We start from the raw sequence: 18,240 nt of genomic DNA, 5'->3' as shown, positions 1-18,240 counted from the left end.
ATAGTCTTGCCGATCACAGCTAATAATGTGTCTGATAAGATAAGGTCTCTTTAGTGCCTCTCAGCCCAGTCAAACACGAGAGGGATTTTACCCTCCTAGTCATGTCAATACTATCCTTTGTGAGCAACTGTGTCCAAGTCCAAGTCAACACACCTGAGCACTTCAGTTCAGAGTACCTACAGGGAACTCCTCTACCGCTTCAGGCCGAGGACTAAGTCCCAAATGGCACACTTTTCTCTTTATAGTGCACTACTTTTGACCAGAGTTCTATGGGCTGTGATCAAAAGTAGTGCGCTAAATAGGTAATAGGGTGCTATTTGGGATGCCCCCTATCTCTGCAAGATGTTACCCTCCAACCTCCACCCTCAGAACAACAGGCCAGTCTTTGTACCTGCCGTACCCTACTAATGACGGAGCTCTCAACAAGCCCTCCTGACAGCTTGGTGGGACTTTGAAGAATTCATAACGAAGCGTTGCCTAAGATTAGCACAGGGGCGGGATGGCTTTGAAGAACTGCTCAGGTAGCAAGGCCCTAATTAAACCTGCCCTATTTTAGTTTAGTTAGTACAGCACACGTGTTGAGGAGAGACGTGTGTGTGTGTGTGTGTGTGTGTGTGTGTGTGTGTGTGTGTGTGTGTGTGTGTGTGTGTGTGTGTGTGTGTGTGTGTGTGTGTGTGTGTGTGTGTGTGTGTGTGTGTGTGTGTGTTAGAGCTGGAACGATAAACCCGAACCCTATCGATACTGACCACACCAACCACTTATCATGGACATTTGTCTGATATTGTTAATTACGATAAATAACCTATAGGGCCCTACTAAAGAAATGTGAGGTTTTAAATGAAGTAAGTTTGCGAATATTGGTGATTGTTAATGGGACACTTGATAGCTACAATATTCAAGTAGTAGTAGTAGTATTAAGGGTAATGTAAATACGAACTGTGGTGAACATTAATGTAAAACACGTATCGTTAAATGTACCGTTATCGTGATAATTCTGTCCATTCTTACCGTGATATGGATTTATTTCCATATCGCCCAGCTCTAGCCCCTAATGTGTGTGTGTGTGTGTGTGTGTGTGTGTGTGTGTGTGTGTGCGCGTTCCTGCGTGCATAAATAGATGTGTGTGCTCATGAATTAATTTGTGTGTTTACATGTATTTGAGTTAGTATATGTGTGTATGTTAGTGGTAGAAGTATGCATATCAATGTCTTTGGGGCAAGGGGAATGACCAGGTCAAATCTGCAGCTGCAGGGGCATGATGGGGCAGTGAGTAGTGACCACAGTGTATGTGCACCTCAGTGTGACAACAGGTGAGGAGTGAGGAGCAGCCCAGGTGATCCCCTGCACTTCCCGTGACCCTCCTACAACCATCTCCCTCACCTTCTACCTACCCACCTACAGCCAGCACAGCCCTAACCTGTGTGTGTGTGTGTGTGTGTGTGTGTGTGTGTGTGTGTGTGTGTGTGTGTGTGTGTGTGTGTGTGTGTGTGTGTGTGTGTGTGTGTGTGTGTGTGTGTGTGTGTGTGTGTGTGTGTGTGTGTGTGTGTGTGTGTGTGTGTGTGTCCAGCCCAACCCTATCAGCACCCTTACAAAACAATGTGGGAATGTTTCCGGCCTGTTACCATTCCTCTGTGACTATCTGATGAAGGAGAGCAAGAGATAATCCAAGCCTGGCCTTATCAGTGGCAGGATCCCATTTCCATATTCAAGCATTTCTGGGTGATAACAGTCAAGGCCTGATGAATGTGTTGTGATGGCCTGATAGTTGTGGCCTAATGTTGAGTGGAGAGGAGGACAGAATGTGCATCACAAATGGCATCCTATTCCATATGTAGTGCACAACTTTTTACCAGAGCCCTGTGGTCAGTGTTCAAAATAAGGGAATACGGTGCCATTTAGGACAAAGGGCATCTTATGGAAGGCTAAATGAGAGGAGGGAGAGAGGGAGGAGAAGGGAGAAAGGGAGGAGGAGGCAGTAAGAGGCAGAGAGGGGGAAAGAGGAGGGAGGAGGACTGGACAGTAGCTTTCAGCAGGGCTGATAAAAGCTCATTCCAGGAGATGAGGAGAGGTCTGTGATTAATGTGGATAAGTGGCTGGGGTCAGAGCCAGGCCCTTCGCTGCTGACCGCTCTTAAGATAGGTCATCTCTACAGCCATCCGTCACCCACGCCTCCTCACACACAGGGCTGGGCAGAGGGGAAGGGATGTGTGTACCCTAAAGAAATCTGAACGGTACTATAGATACACATGCTCATACATAGTTCTACTTATACGTACTCTATATACATAGTACATAAACTTATACAAACACATAATCGTTCACACCCCAACATATAAGTACAATTGTTTACCCTTCCACTCAAACACCCACCAATACACACAGACACACACACTCTCAAAGACACACGCGCACACACACACACACACACACACACACACACACACACACACACGTGCGCGCACACACAGACACATACACACCTCCTTGAAGACAGGCAGGACAGGTCAAGAGATGGAACTGGACACTGGACACTGGGTGGGTGGCACAAAAGGATCATCACTGACCACTTGAAGAGGACATCTGACCTCCATTCTTCACCCTGCCTGGCCTTGTCCTGTCCCCGTGGCCAGACAGACAGACACCAATGCATTATTAATCAGTCTCTCTTTCACTGCCTCGCCTTTATCAGCACGTTGACAATCACCATAGAGCCATCCCTCATTTATCTGGGCAGAAAGGGCCATTATACGTGACAGGACACAGCATGTGTATACAATAACACTGACAAGGCTTCACCTGACAGAGAAGATCTATTCATTTGAAAGGGTTGGCTGGGTTCTGGCTCTGTCCTAAGGTAGCCCCATTAGATCAATGACTACTTGGCTGACTAAAAATACCTTTTGTATAGTTATAGTAGCAGTCACAGCAATAGCAGTGAAAAGGTAGGTCTACTCAGTTGTTTTACAACTCAGTAGCCCCATAGCATATACTTGATTGACTAGTTATCTGTAGTGTTCTTATAATAGAAGTCGCAGCAGTAAATGTAGGTGTACTCAGTATTTCACGAGACGTAATAGTGATTGTGGGTAAAAGTACTATAATATTATTTCAGTGTTTTTCTCCCTACCAGAGTGCTGATGGTATTTGTGGGTGTTGTTGATATCTGTGTTTTGTTATCCTTGGGGACAACACAGAGGTGGCCCCTCTCCTCGCTCTCTCCCTGGAGATGACACACACCACGGGAGCTCTTTAAAAACACATCATATTAAAACACACACACACACACTCTTCCCCAGGCCCCTACCGTTACACTGTAAACAGCTGGCTTGACTGATATTTTAGTAATGCTGTTCTATAATTAGTTTAAATACATACAGACACATCTTTGTGCATATTTCCTCCTGTTTAATAATGAAATAAAAAAATCCCAATTGCCATTTATGCATACGTAGAAATCCCTGCCCTCTGGCTTTGAAAGGAGTAATTGTATGGTTCTCTTGAAGGAGGGCATTCAGCTACCCTACACTACTCAGTGGTGCCTACTGTGTGGTGAGTCAGTGTGTAGGTGGCTAGGTTTGTTTTACCTGTCTTTGTTGTGTTGTCACTCTCTGTACAGCTGAATGCAGGGTGGTGCTATTTGTTACCTTGCCAGGATAATTTACTCACACAATGTGCTGTTTTGTTAAATTGTAACATTGTGCTCTATAAAATACTACATTCATTTGCTGACCTAAGCTGTCTGTCCCAGCTGCATGTTTGTAAAATGTGCTATAGTTAATGTTTACTTCACAGGATAATGACATAAAAGGGTCTACCAAGTTAGCTCGGGCAACATCCATATGTATTTCATCAGACACTTACTGCAGCTATGGGAACAGTAGTGCCATGTTACACCATGATACACCCTCCCCCACATGCCAAGATGCCACCAGATCCACCCAGGAGAGAACAGATTCCTGAAACATAATAACAACACTCCTTAAAATAATGTTCAGCCTTTATTTAGACGCTATAATGAATGGACAGTCAGCAGCAACACTATCTGCCTTATACGTCTCATCATGCAAGTGTTCTGTCAACATCGTTCCTGTGGTGTGTGTGTGCGTGTGCGTGTGCATGTGCGTGTGTGTGTGTGTGTGTGTGTGTGTGTGTGTGTGTGTGTGTGTGTGTGTGTGTGTGTGTGTGTGTGTGTGTGTGTGTGTGTGTGTGTGTGTGTGTGTGTGTGTGTGTGTGTGTGTGTGTGTGTGCATGTGTGTGTGCTCCATTACCATCTGCACCAACCCTGATTTTCAATATGGCTGCCCTACAGGATAGATAGATTAAGTGGAAATGCACATTGTCAGACACTGATGTTGGGCTGTGATGACAACAATAGTAAATGAGGTTTCAGAGACCTCATCTAAGACAAAATCAATATGGTGGCTGCTCCTCTTCGGCAGCACCAGTGAGACAGGAGCTTTCTACCTTAACTGTTTCGTAAGAAAATGCGAATAATTTGTGGCAGGACAGAGCGAACAGAGAGCTCCTACTTTTGGTGAAGCTAGAAGATGTCTGTCTCCACTCCTCATTACAGAGGGGTTTTGTCTATAGCGCCATCCATTCCAATTCGTACCAAAAAAATATCTGCATTTATCTCCTCTCTTGCCCACCTGGTCAGCAGTATCAATCATTACCACAGACTGCTTTAAAAGTCAATTACAGGCTAAATGACCCGAGAAAGATCTCTCAAGAATGATGTTTCACACACTTTATCGATGGCAATAGCATTACAGCCGATTAGGGGGGTGAAATGTGCTCTTTTTGTAATGCAACACAAAGGATTGTAACTGGATCACTGTGGAGCGATTGCTAGGGCCGGTCCCTGGACTAGCCTCGCTGCCTGGTGGCTAGACTGTGTGTGTGTGTGTGTGTGTGTGTGTGTGTGTGTGTGTGTGTGTGTGTGTGTGTGTGTGTGTGTGTGTGTGTGTGTGTGTGTGTGTGTGTGTGTGTGTGTGTGTGTGCACGTGCACGTGCGTCTGCCACTGTGTGTGTGTACGTATGTGCGTGTGTGTCTCTGCTAGACTGGAAACATCCCAGAATGCCTCAGTCCAGTCGACCCAGAGTGGGGCTAGAGTTACACCCTGAGCAGGAGAGTTTGGAATGATAATGTTGTTTCACTAAATAGCCTGACTGAAAGGTCAGTTTCCACAGGGCCTTCTGCATGACAATACGGCCCAGCATTGGAAATAGATTGACTATTTATTGAGTGAGGATAAAACTGGGGAACACATAGGCATCTGACACTTGGAATCTGTCCGTTTCTCTTTTTTCAACACAGACAGTGAGAGAGATGCAGAGTGAGAGGCACACAAACACACACACTCCACTGCACTGACTGAGTCAGTAACCAGTCAGCTACATCACTACTGATCCCAATAGCCATCCCCTTAACAGAGTGGTATGTTAAAACAAATGAGTGCATGGAGCCATGGGAGTCTCCTCTCTGAATACGGTCTAGCTGCCTGCCTGCCTGCCCAGCAGATACCATGACAATTCAGTGAAACACAAACAGATAAAACTCCCGAAATCTAGACTACATTCTGCCCTGGAGGAAAAAACAAAAAAACAAAGGAAGAACAGCAATAACGAAAAGCTGTCCAATTCCTGCTGTCTTACTAGGCAGTATTAGAGTGCGAGCCAAAGTCAACTCCTTGATTCTTGGAATAAATGCAATTAGCTCCAGTAGCATAGCGCCATCAATAATTAACAGTAATTAAGACTATGTACACATGCAAAATGAATTATTTAGGTTAGCCTTGATGCATTGACCTGCCCTGGGTGTTCTTGGATGTGATCTATCAGGACTGGGGTATAGATCCACAGAGGAAGCACAAGCATGCTGAGGGGGGAGACATGGGGAGAGAGGGGGTAGATATGCGGGAGAGAGATGGGGAGAGAGGAGGAGAGAAGGAGGGGGAGACAGGGGGAGAGAGGGGTAGATATGGGGGAGAGAGATGGGGAGAGACAGGAGGAGAGAAGGAGGGGGAGACAGGGGGAGAGAGGGGTAGATATGGGGGAGAGAGAGGGGAGAGACAGGGTAGAGAGAGAGTGAAGGACGGGGTAGAGAGGGGAGACACCAGAGAGACACCGGGGAGACGGGGGGGAAGGGGGAGTCTGGAGCCAGGAAGCTAGCAAACAAGACACCCTGATTCTGGGTATACAGAACCTCTCCTATGTTACCAGTCTATCCTCGCTCATCTCTGCTGATCTAAACCCTTTATCTACACTACAGTAGGTACTCACTCTCTCTACAGCTTTGGGAATACCAAATCAATAACCAACTTCCTGTGAACATCACCTATCAGGATTATCTACCTTCTCTATTAGCCCCCACCCCTCTCTCTCTCTCTGTCTCTCTATCCCTCTCTCTGTCTCTCTCTCTCCCTCTCCCTCTCCCTCTCCCTCTCCTGGCTTTGAAATAACCAAAGCGTGTCAGGCCTCTGGGACCGCCGGCGCTCTTCCAATGGTTCGACATTAATAACAATGTCTTTAATACTCGCACATTAGCGACTGCAATAATGAATGTATGAATAATCACCTATGTGAAAAGCATTATCAATAATTGTGTGAATAATTTTCCATGCATAATGGATGAGGAGATTTAGCCCCGAGGCAGAATCTGGCGTCTCTAGCTCTTGTCCAGAACAACACAGAACACAGACTTTACATAGTAGTGAGAGTAGCAAGAGGCAGAGCCTGATCAAATGATGGCAACGCACCTCGCTGGCCTAACATCAGCCAGACTGCCTTTCTTCCTGAGGCAGATGGAGGGAGGGGAACGGAAGCAGCTTGATACAGGCGCTACTTTTGATGTTATCCGCCCGTGATGTGCTAACCTAGGCCTAGTTTAGTGTTGCTAACAGCGCAGGGAGAGGCTGGGAGTGGGGCTGGGACGAGAGAGACTGGGAGTAGGCTGGGAGTGTGGGAATCCGTGGCTGGGAGAGTAGGGAGGACACTGGGCATTAGCATTCTACCCGCTCCCCTTGCTTCTTCAGGGCTAATAAAGGAGGCCTGGCCTATCCTGGGGCCTGCGCCAGGGTTCTTCATCTAGATTAGGGCCCTTATCACACACCACCTGCATGGTGCAGAGGAGCACCCTAAATGCCATTCATATGTAGATCTGGCCACACCAGGGCCTGGCTGTCACTTCTCATCTCAAATCATCCATTACTGCTCTGGGAGCATGGCTAATGTTGTTGTTGTTGTTGTTGTTCTTTTGGGGTGTAATGTTGGCCTAATTTCATGTTTAACCTTAGCTACAGTACTAATAGTGGTGGTTGGGCAGTGCTAGCTATTAGCACTGGCAGCAGCATTATGGTCAATGGGAAATATCAGGATAGAGGCCAATATTGGTGGAAACGGAATGCATGGTTCCCTAAAAAGGACCTGTAGCACTTCTACTAAATATTACATTCTGAGGATCACGACCATGGCCTATGGAGTCTCAATGTGTCATGACTTCCGCCGAAGTTGGTGCCTCTCCTTGTTCGGGCAGCATTTAGCGGTCATCGTCACCGGCTTTCTAGCTGCCACCGATCCATGTTTCTTTGTCCATTTGTTATGTCTTGATTGTTCACACCTGGTTCCCATTTCATTATGATTATTTCCCTATTTAAACTCTCTGGTTATCATGATGTTTTGTGCATTATTATTTTACTGTTGGTCGTGTTTGTTGTGTTTGTCATTATTGTTTTATTCTCTGCGTGGATTTTGTATGATGAGCTTTTTCTAGAATAAATATGTATATTTTACTCAGTTCGGTGTCCTGCGATTGACTCTATTTCTCATCTCCACTACACGGACACTGACAGAATAACGCACCATTTATGGAGTCAGCAGGCGCATCAGTTCCTCTGGTACCAGTCGAGGAACAAGTCCAGCAGCACGCGACAATGTTACAACATCTCGGCTCAGCCATGGATCGTGTGCTGCTCACCATGGAGCGTTGGGAAAAAGGGGGTTTTCCGACGACTTCATCCACATCACCTCAACCAACCGTCAAGTGGACCCAGTGGGATTAGGCTCTCGCTTCCGGGGGCTTATGATGGAACGGCTGCCGGGTGCAAGGGTTTCCTGCTCCAGATGAACTATACCTGGCGACCATTCACCCAGTGCCCTCGGGATACGAGAGCGTGTCCGCCCTCATCTCCTGTCTGTCTGGGAAAGCCCTTGAGTGGGCCAACGCGGAGTGGGGGTGTATAGACGCTACATTGGTTCGCTACAAGGATTTCACCAGTCGCTTTCGGGCTGTCTTCGATCATCCACCTGAGGGGAGAGCGGCGGGTGAAAGATTGTTCCATCTCAGACAGGGGATGAGGAGTGCTCAAGATTTCGCACTGGACTTTAGGACCCTGGCTGCCAGCGTGGGATGGAATGAGAGGGCCCTGATCGACCATTACCGATGTAGTCTACGAGAGGACGTCCGTCGGGAGCTGGCCTGCAGGGACACCATTCTTACCCTCGACCAGCTGGTGGATTTATCCATCCGGCTGGATAACCTGTTGGCTACCCTGTAGCCTGTTGTCGACGTCCAGATCGGAGTCCGTTCGTTCCATCCCCCATTTCCTCCGAGTGTACACTGATGGAGCTCGGGGGTGCTGCTCTAAGGGAGACCGGGGGGAGCTATTTTCTGCACCACCTGTGGCCGCAGAGGACACACTGCTGGTCGGTGCTGGAGAGGTACCCCAGGAAATTGAGGCAGCAGGCAGGGTGCTGGTAGATCATCCCAGGTGAGTAGGCACCAAACTTCCTGTTGCACATATGTTTCTCTGTATAGAGTTCCGTGAGTTGTCCCTGAATTCTCAGCATAAGGTGCTAGTAGATTCAGGCGCAGCTGGGAACTTTATTGATTGTGTGTTTGCTCGTCTTTTATGGATTCCTATTGTTCCTGTTGATGTGCCCTTCCCTGTACATTCTTTAGATAGTCGTCCTTTAGGATCGGGTCTTATAAGGGAGGTCACGGTTCCACTATGTATGAGAACGCGGGGGGGCATGAGGAGAGAATTCGTTTTTTCCTGATTGATTCTCCTGCGTTTCCAGTGGTATTGGGATTTCCCTGGTTGGCTTATCATGACCCCACTATTTTGTGGCAACAGAAGGCTCTTAAGGGATGGTCACGTCAGTGTTCAGGGAGGTGTATAGGTGTTTCCATAGGTGCAACTACGGTGGAGAGTCCAAAACAGGTCTCCACCATGCACATCCCCTCTGAATATGCCAATTTGGCTCTCGCCTTCTGTAAAAAGAAGGCGACTCAATTACCACCCCATCGACGGGGGGACTGTGCGAGAAATCTCTTGGCAGACGCTGCACTTCCCAGGAGTCACGTGTATCCTCTGTCACAGGAGGAGACGGCGGCTATGGAAACATATGTCACCGAATCTCTGGGACAGAGATACATTCAACCTTCCATTTCACCTGCCTCCTCGAGTTTCTGTTTTGTGAAGAAAAAAGATGGAGGTTTGCGCCCGTGCATTGACTTTAGAGGTTTAAATCAGATCACTTTGAAGTATAGTAACCCTCTGCCTCATATAGCCAGTGTGACTGAGTCATTGCATGGGGCGCGTTTCTTCACCAAATTGGATCTCAGGAGTGCTTACAACCTGGTGCGTATCCGGAAAGGGGATGAATGGAAGACGGCATTTAGTACCACATCTGGGCAGTATGAGTACCTTGTCATGCCGTACGGGTTGATGAATGCTCCATCCGTTTTCCAATCATTTGTTGACGAGATTTTCAGGGACCTGTATGGACAGGGCGTAGTGGTGTATATTGATGACATTCTAATATACTTCGCTACTCGCGCCGAGCATGTGGCTATTATGTGCAAGGTGCTTGGTCAACTGCTGGAGCATGACCTGTATGTAAAGGCTGAAAAATGTTTGTTCTTCCAACAGTCCGTCTCCTTTCTAGGGTATCGTCTGTCAGAGTCAGGGGTGGAAATGGAGAATGACCGCATTTTAGCCGTGTGTAATTGGCCGACTCCAACCACGGTAAAGGAGTTGCAGCGGTTCTTAGGGTTTGCCAACTACTACCAGAGATTTATCCGGGGCTTTGGGTAGGTAGCGGCTCCCATTACTTCACTGCTTAAGGGGGGACCGGTGCGACTGCAGTGGTCAGCTAGGGCAGACAGGGCTTGTAATCAACTGAAGGCTCTGCTTACTTCGGTACCGGTGTTGGCTCATCCTGATCCCTCCTTACAGTTCATAGTAGAGGTGGACACGTCCGAGGCTGGGATAGGAACTGTACTGTCTCAGCGTTCGGGTATGCCATCGAAACTCCGTCCATGTGCGTTCTTCTCGAAGAAGCTCAGCCCGGCGGAGAGAAACTATGATGTGGGGGATCGGGAGTTGTTGGCTGTAGTTGGAGCTCTGAAAGCATGGAGGCATTGGCTTGAGGGGGCTAAATACCCTTTTCTCATTTGGACTGATCACCGCAATCTGGAGTACATCCGGGCGGCGAGGAGAATGAATCCTCGCCAGGCAAGGTGGGCCATGTTTTTCACCCGTTTTGTGTTTACTCTATCCTACCAACCAGGTTCCCAGAACGCTAAGGCAGACGCACTGTCTCGCATGTATGACACAGAGGAACGATCCATGAATCCCACTCCCATAATCCCGGCTCCTTGCCTGGTGGCACGGGTGGTATGGGAGGTTGACGCGGACATCGAACGGGCGTTACGTGCGGAACCCACTCCCACCAACTGCCCAGTTGAACGTAAGTACTTTCCGCCTGATGTTCGTGATCGATTGATCTGTTGGGCTCATATGTCACCTTCCTCTGGTCATCCTGGCATCGATCGGACAGTGCCCCGTCTTAGTGGGAAGTACTGGTGGCCCACTTTTGCTAAGGACGTGAGGATGTTTCCTCCTGCTCGGTGTGCACCCAGTGTAAGGCACCTAGACATCTCCTCAGAGGGAAATTACAACCCCTACCGGTTCCACAATGGCCATGGTCACATCTATCGTTGGATTTTGTGACGTATCTTCCTCCGTCACAAGGAAAGACCACGATTCTGGTAGTTGTGGATCGGTTTTCTAAGTCCTGCCGTGTCATTCCTTTGCCCAGTCTCCCTACGGCCATACAGACTGCGGAGGCCCTGTTTACTCATGTTTTCCGGCACTAAGGGGTCCCTGAGGATATAGTGTCTGATCAGGGTCCCCAGTTCACATCAAGGGTCTGGAGGGCGTTCATGGAGCGTCTGGGGATCTCGGTCAGCCTGGTCAGCCTGGTTTCACCCCGAAAGTAATGGGCAGGTGGAGAGTTAACCAGGATGTGGGTAGGTTTCTGCGGTCTTATTGCCAGGACCGGCCGGGGGAGTGGTCGGTGTTTATCCCCTGGGCAGAGATGGCCCAAAATTCCCTCCACTAACCTGTCTCCATTTCAGTGTGTACTAGGTTATCAGCCGGTTCTGGCACCGTGGCATCAGAGCCAGATCGAGGTACCTGCTGTGGATGATTGGTTTAGGCGCACGGAAGACACCTGGAATGCTGCCCATGTACGCCTGCAACGGGCCATCAGGAGACAGAAGGTGAGCGCTGATCGCCACCGTAGTGAGGCCCCGCTATATGTACCGGGAGATTGGGTCTGGCTCTCGACCCTTCACCTGCCCCTTCACCTGCCCCTTCACCTGCCCTGCCGGAAGCTGGGTCCGCAGTTTGTAGGGCCATTCAAAGTCCTGAGGAGACTGAACGAGGTATGTTATAGGTTACAGCTTCCCACTAATTATCGTATTAACCCCTCGTTCCATGTGTCTCTCCTCAGGCCGGTGGTGGCTGGTCCTCTCCAGCAATCTGAGGTACGGGAGGTTCTCCCGCCCCCTCTGGACATTGAGGGGGCCCCGGCGTATACTGTGAGAGCAATCATGGACTCCAGGCATCGGGCTAGGGGTCTTCAGTACCTCGTGGATTGGGAGGGGTACTGTCCGGAGGAGTGAAGCTGGGTGTAGGCGGATGACATACTGGACCCTTCCTTGCTACAGCATTTCCACCGTCACCACCCATATCGCCCTGCGCCTCGTCCTCCGGGTCATCCCCGAAGCAGGTGTCGTCACCTCGCTCATCAACTCATCCTTGACCGCTGGCTACGTCCCTTCCGTCTTCAAGAGAGCGAGAGTTGCACCCCTTCTGAAAAAACCTACACTCGATCCCTCCGATGTCAACAACTACAGACCAGTATCCCTTCTTTCTTTTCTCTCCAAAACTCTTGAACGTGCCGTCCTTGGCCAGCTCTCCTGCTATCTCTCTCAGAATGACCTTCTTGATCCTAATCAGTCAGGTTTCAAGACTGGGCATTCAACTGAGACTGCTCTTCTCTGTGTCACGGAGGCTCTCCGCACTGCTAAAGCTAACTCTCTCTCCTCTGCTCTCATACTTCTAGACCTATCTGCTGCCTTTGATACTGTGAACCATCAGATCCTCCTCTCCACCCTCTCCGAGTTGGGCATCTCCGGCGCGGCCCACGCTTGGATTGCGTCCTACCTGACAGGTCGCTCCTACCAGGTGGCGTGGCGAGAATCTGTCTCCGCACCATGCGCTCTCTGTCATATCCTCACATGGTCTCTCCTATCATTGCTATGCAGACGACACACAATTAATCTTCTCCTTCCCCCCTTCTGATAACCAGGCGGCGAATCGCATCTCTGCATGTCTGTCAGACATATCAGTGTGGATGACGGATCACCAGCTCAAGCTGAACCTCGGCAAGACGGAGCTGCTCTTCCTCCCGGGGAAGGACTGCCCGTTCCATGATCTCACCATCACGGTTGACAACTCCCTTGTGTCCTCCTCCCAGAGTGCTAAGAACCTTGGCGTGATCCTGGACAACACCCTGTCGTTCTCCACTAACATCAAGGCGGTGACCCGATCCTGTAGGTTCATGCTCTACAACATTCGCAGAGTACGACCCTGCCTCACACAGGAAGCGGCGCAGGTCCTAATCCAGGCACTTGTCATCTCCCGTCTGGATTACTGCAACTCGCTGTTGGCTGGGCTCCCTGCCTGTGCCATTAAACCCCTACAACTCATCCAGAACGCCGCAGCCCGTCTGGTGTTCAACCTTCCCAAGTTCTCTCACGTCACCCCGCTCCTCCGCTCTCTCCACTGGCTTCCAGTTGAAGCTCGCATCCGCTACAAGACCATGGTGATTGCCTACGGAGCTGTGAAGGGAACGGCACCTCCATACCTTCAGGCTCTGATCAGGCCCTACACCCAAACAAGGGCACTGCGTTCATCCACCACTGGCCTGCTGGCCCCCCTACCTCTGAGGAAGCACAGTTCCCGCTCAGCCCAGTCAAAACTGTTCGCTGCTCTGGCACCCCAATGGTGGAACAAGCTCCCTCACGACGCCAGGACAGCGGAGTCAATCACCACCTTCCGGAGACACCTGAAACCCCACCTCTTTAAGGAATACCTAGGATAGGATAAAGTAATCCTTCTAACCCCCCCCCTAAAATATTTAGATGCACTATTGTAAAGTGGTTGTTCCACTGGATATCATAAGGTGAATGCACCATTTTGTAAGTCGCTCTGGATAAGAGCGTCTGCTAAATGACTTAAATGTAAATGTAAATGTCACACTACTGGAGCCGCACGTCGGGGGGTACTGTCACGACTTCCGCCGAAGTTGGTGCCTCTCCTTGTTCGGGCGGCGTTCGGCGGTCATCGTCACCGGCTTTCTAGCTGCCACCGATCCATGTTTCTTTGTCCATTTGTTATGTCTTGATTGTTCACACCTGGTTCCCATTTCGTTATGATTATTTCCCTATTTAAACCCTCTGGTTATCATCATGTTTTGTGCGTTATTATTTTACTGTTGGTCGTGTTTGTTGTGTTTGTCATTATTGTTTTATTCTCTGCGTGGATTTTGTATGATGAGCTTTTTCTAGAGTAAATACGTATATTTTACTCAGTTCGGTGTCCTGCAATTGACTCTATTTCTCATCTCCACTACACGGACACTGACACAATGAAGTCATGATGGAGATGGAGTAATCCATGATGGGTAATCTCCAGAGATATGACACCTCCAAGAAAATAAACGTGTCTTGCATGATAAGGCCAGTCCTTCCTCCATATGAAATACTTCAACTATGGCTATTGTGACTCCCAACTGTCCCTGTAACCCTAAAATAATGACATGAAAACAACTTCACAAAAGGAGGCCACATACATTTTAAGAGATGCTGTGTCCACCTGAGATCAAAGGAGGAGGATTTTAGGCTTCATGGTCAAGGGTAGCAAAGGTGCGGACCACAGTGAGAGATCAAATTGTCTGGGGGACATTATCTCCCTGAGACAGTGAGGAATGGGGGAAAGGGAGGCAGGGGGACACCTTAATGAATTGGGGGGAGTTTTTCCCAGTGCTCCCCTGCTCTGCCAAGGCCCTCCCAGATTCCTGCAATCTCTCAGTGTCAACATCTTTCTATGAAGCTGATTCAATTAAGATTAAGCCAGTGGCAGGGGGAGAGAGGGGAGAGAGTGACAGGGGTCAGTTAGATTTTTGCGATTGGCTTTTTTCTTTGTTTTTCCAGACTCAGGTTACTGCCACGGCTGGCTTGCCACTCTGTTGTAGTAAAGAGAGAAGGAGGCTATGGTGTAGCTTTGTCCACCCAGCCGTCTCTATTGGACAGGACCCCCGTCGCCAAGCAGCTATTTGAAGTCATGGGGAAATATATCACACACTTTGTTATGATAGATTATGCTGCCCTTTGTGTGTGTGTGTGTACTTTTGTGTCTACATCTGTGCGTCCAATAACAGACAATTCTAATGATATTAGCAGCAGTCTAATCAGTCTTGCTTGGACATGCTCCACCATGCTGTGAGACTCCACGACCAGGACAGCAGAACAGGTATTTGTCTCCATTCACTAACTAACCCTTCTCTCCACTGTGCAACAGTATATCAGCCCCTAACAGCCACCAATTATGCATGCTCCACCAATTAAGGACCACTTAATGACAAAACAGAGAGATGAACCTATTCAAAGAGCTCAGGGGGGAGGGATCGGGCCTCTCAAAAGCCAGCACAAGGGAGGTCAGCTGAGGAGGAGTCTGTGGGTTGGAGGCCGGGCTGTGGAGCTGTGAATGAGATAAATAACCTTTACAGCCCTCTTATATACACTATCCATGGCAGTACCACAATGTGTTGACCTCTGACCCTTTATGACCCGTCGGGTGACCTTCCCCAGTCTGGGTTAACATTACACCCCACTTTACCCCACAGCTGCAGCTCGTTACAATGCACTATAAAAAAAGTGGCCATCCAAACGAGGGGTGCTGAGCAGCCAATAAAAAGGGGTGTAAAGGGGTGAGGGGGTGAGAGAGGGATGGAGGGAGGAGGGGGAGATGAAGAGGAGGAGAATGAAAACAGAAGCATTAAGTCATTAGGGTCCATTGTTGGGCTCAAACGCCCGCCACACAAGATCTCTGTGAATGGGAAATGGGGCTTAATGACCTGAAAAGCAACTTCAAAGGATGCTTTAGTAGAAGAGAGGGGACAGCCCCACCCAACTGTCACTCTACCTCTTATTGTTTAGATTGGTAATGTGATGAAAGTCCAACTACCCCCAATAATGCCCCAAAAATACTTCCTATTGAAAGGCTTTTTTCAGAGCTTAGTTTGTGAAAACTATTCCTGAGTCCTTATTGACATATTATCATAATTCAACTCTAAATACATTTGTATGTGTGTATGTGCGTACTTGCTTCCTCTATGCGTCTATTCATGACGGCCTGCTACTCCCCCCCTGTGTTACATAGCTACACAGAAACTGTAACTGTTACTGGGGGCAGGTTGGCTTGGGCCACACTCATTTAGCTTGTGTGTGAAATCAGGGATGACAACAATGGCTTCCGCTGCCAGGACGCTCTGTGTCACAGAGTGGGCTGGCACATCTCCGGCCCTGTCTGTCACTCAGAATCACACACACACGCATGCACGCTTGCTCGCTCACACGCACACACACAAAAACACACATGCAACACACACACAACAACACACACAACACACACACAGTCTAGCTACTTCAACCATTTAAGCCAGCAGTCACCATGCCTCACAGAAGCTCAGCCTTAGCAGAAAAGGGCCAAGCACATCTTAGTGTCCATTTAGTCAATGGATTATCCACATGGCAGAAAGTGGGAAAACAAGGTGACCAGTACATAAGCATCCAGACAGTCAGTTCCTGTGCTGGGGTGGACTGTATTGGATTGAGGGAGATTCAGGGGAAGAATGGAAACACTAAATACATAGTGTCTAACAGAAGATCAGGAGTCCAATATATACATTTATCACCACTAACATTCATACTACAGGGAGGAACTGACCCAAAGGGCCTCCTTTGTGCTTTAGCCCATCCCCAGGCTATTAGACACACACATAGTAAATGCACACATTCACACCATTATTTTCACCATACAGGTACACTTCTTATACATTCTCCCCAAAACCACCTACATTGGGTTACATGTTTTACTGTTTACCAAGCCATGACATCACACACAACAGTTGTAGAGCATGGTGTTTGCAACGCCAGGGTTGTGGGTTCGATTCCCACGGGGGACCAGTACGGATTTTTTTTTAATGAAATGTATGCATTCACTACTGTAAGTCGCTCTGGATAAGAGCGTCTGCTAAATGACTAAAAATGTCAAATGTAAATCCAAACAGCAGTGTGGAACAACGGAACAATGGAGGTGCTTCTCCTGGCTAGTCCAGATGTCAGTGAGAACTCTGTCCTTTACATTACAGCCTCTACAGCCCACACACACTCTCCTCTTCTACCCCCTCCTAAGTAGTATACTATACCTACCGTATATGCATCGTACATAAACTTATACAAACATCAAATCAAACACAACCAATCATATACAATTGTGTACACTTCCACTCAAACACACACACACACACACACACGCGCGCGCGCTCACGCACGCACACATGCACAGACACACACACACGCACGCACGCATGCACACAAACACACACTCACAGACACAGATGTACGCGCACACACGCACACACACGCACACGCACGCATACACACACATACACACACACACGCACACACACACACGCACGCATACATACACACACACACACACTTCCTGCTTGCTAAGGTCCCACATGATACACATCCACTGGTTTACTTTCTTTCAACGTTTGCCCAAAAGAGGCCTGCTGCCTTCCTTTCCCTTCATCTCAGGGTAGTGCCTTTAAAACCTGGACTGTTTGATTCGCCCCATTTTCAAAATGGTGAGCAAATGTTTCTTTAAGAAGAGTGTGTGTGGGGGAGGAGAGTGTGTGGGGGGGGAGAGTGTGTGTGGGGGGAGTGTGTGGGGGGGAGTGTGTGTGTGGGGGGAGTGTGTGTGTGTGTGGGGGAGAGTGTGTGTGGGGGAGTGTGTTTGAGGGGGGAAGAGTGTGTGTGGGGGAGGAGAGTGTGTGGGGGGAGAGTGTGTGTGGGGGGAGTGTGTTTGAGGGGGGAAGAGGGTGTGTGTGGGGGAGAGTGTGTGTGGGGGGGAGAGTGTGTGAGGGGGAGAGTGTGTGGGAGAGAGAGTGTGTGTGAGGGGGGAGAGTGTGAGGGGGAGAGTGTGTGTGGGGGAGAGTGTGTGGGGAGGAGAGTGTGTGTGAGGGGAGTGTGTTTGAGGGGGGAAGAGTGTGTGTGGGGGGAGTGTGTGGTGGAGAGAGTATGTGTGGGGGAGAGTGTGTGTGAGGGGAATGTGTGTGGGGGGCGAGTGTGTGTGTGGGGGGGAGTGTGTGGGGGAGAGAGTGTGTGTGGGGGGAGAGTGTGTGTGTGGGGAATGTGTGTGGGGGGTGAGTGTGTGTGTAGGGGGGAGTGTGTGTGGGGGAGAGAGTGTGTGGGGGAGAGAGTGTGTGTGGGGGAAGAGTGTGTGTGGGTGGGGGAGAGTGTGTGTGTGGGGGAGAGTGTGAGGGGGGGAGAGTGTGTGTGGGAGAGAGAGTGTGTGGAGGGAGAGTGTGTGTGAGGGGGGAGAGTGTGTGAGGGGGGAGAGTGTGATGGGGAGAGTGTGAGGGGAGAGTGTGTGTGGGGGAGAGTGTGTGTGGGGAGAGTGTGTGTGGGGGAGAGTGTGTGTGGGGAGGAGAGTGTGTGTGGGGGGAGTGTGTTTGAGGGGGGAAGAGTGTGTGTGGGGGGAGAGTGTGTGTGGGGAGAGAGTGTGTGTGGTGGGCGAGTGTGTGGAGGGGCGAGTG

Source organism: Salmo salar, chromosome ssa11 (assembly GCF_905237065.1).
Source record: "Salmo salar chromosome ssa11, Ssal_v3.1, whole genome shotgun sequence".
NCBI lineage: Eukaryota > Metazoa > Chordata > Actinopteri > Salmoniformes > Salmonidae > Salmo > Salmo salar.
This window is presented reverse-complemented; position numbering follows the sequence as displayed.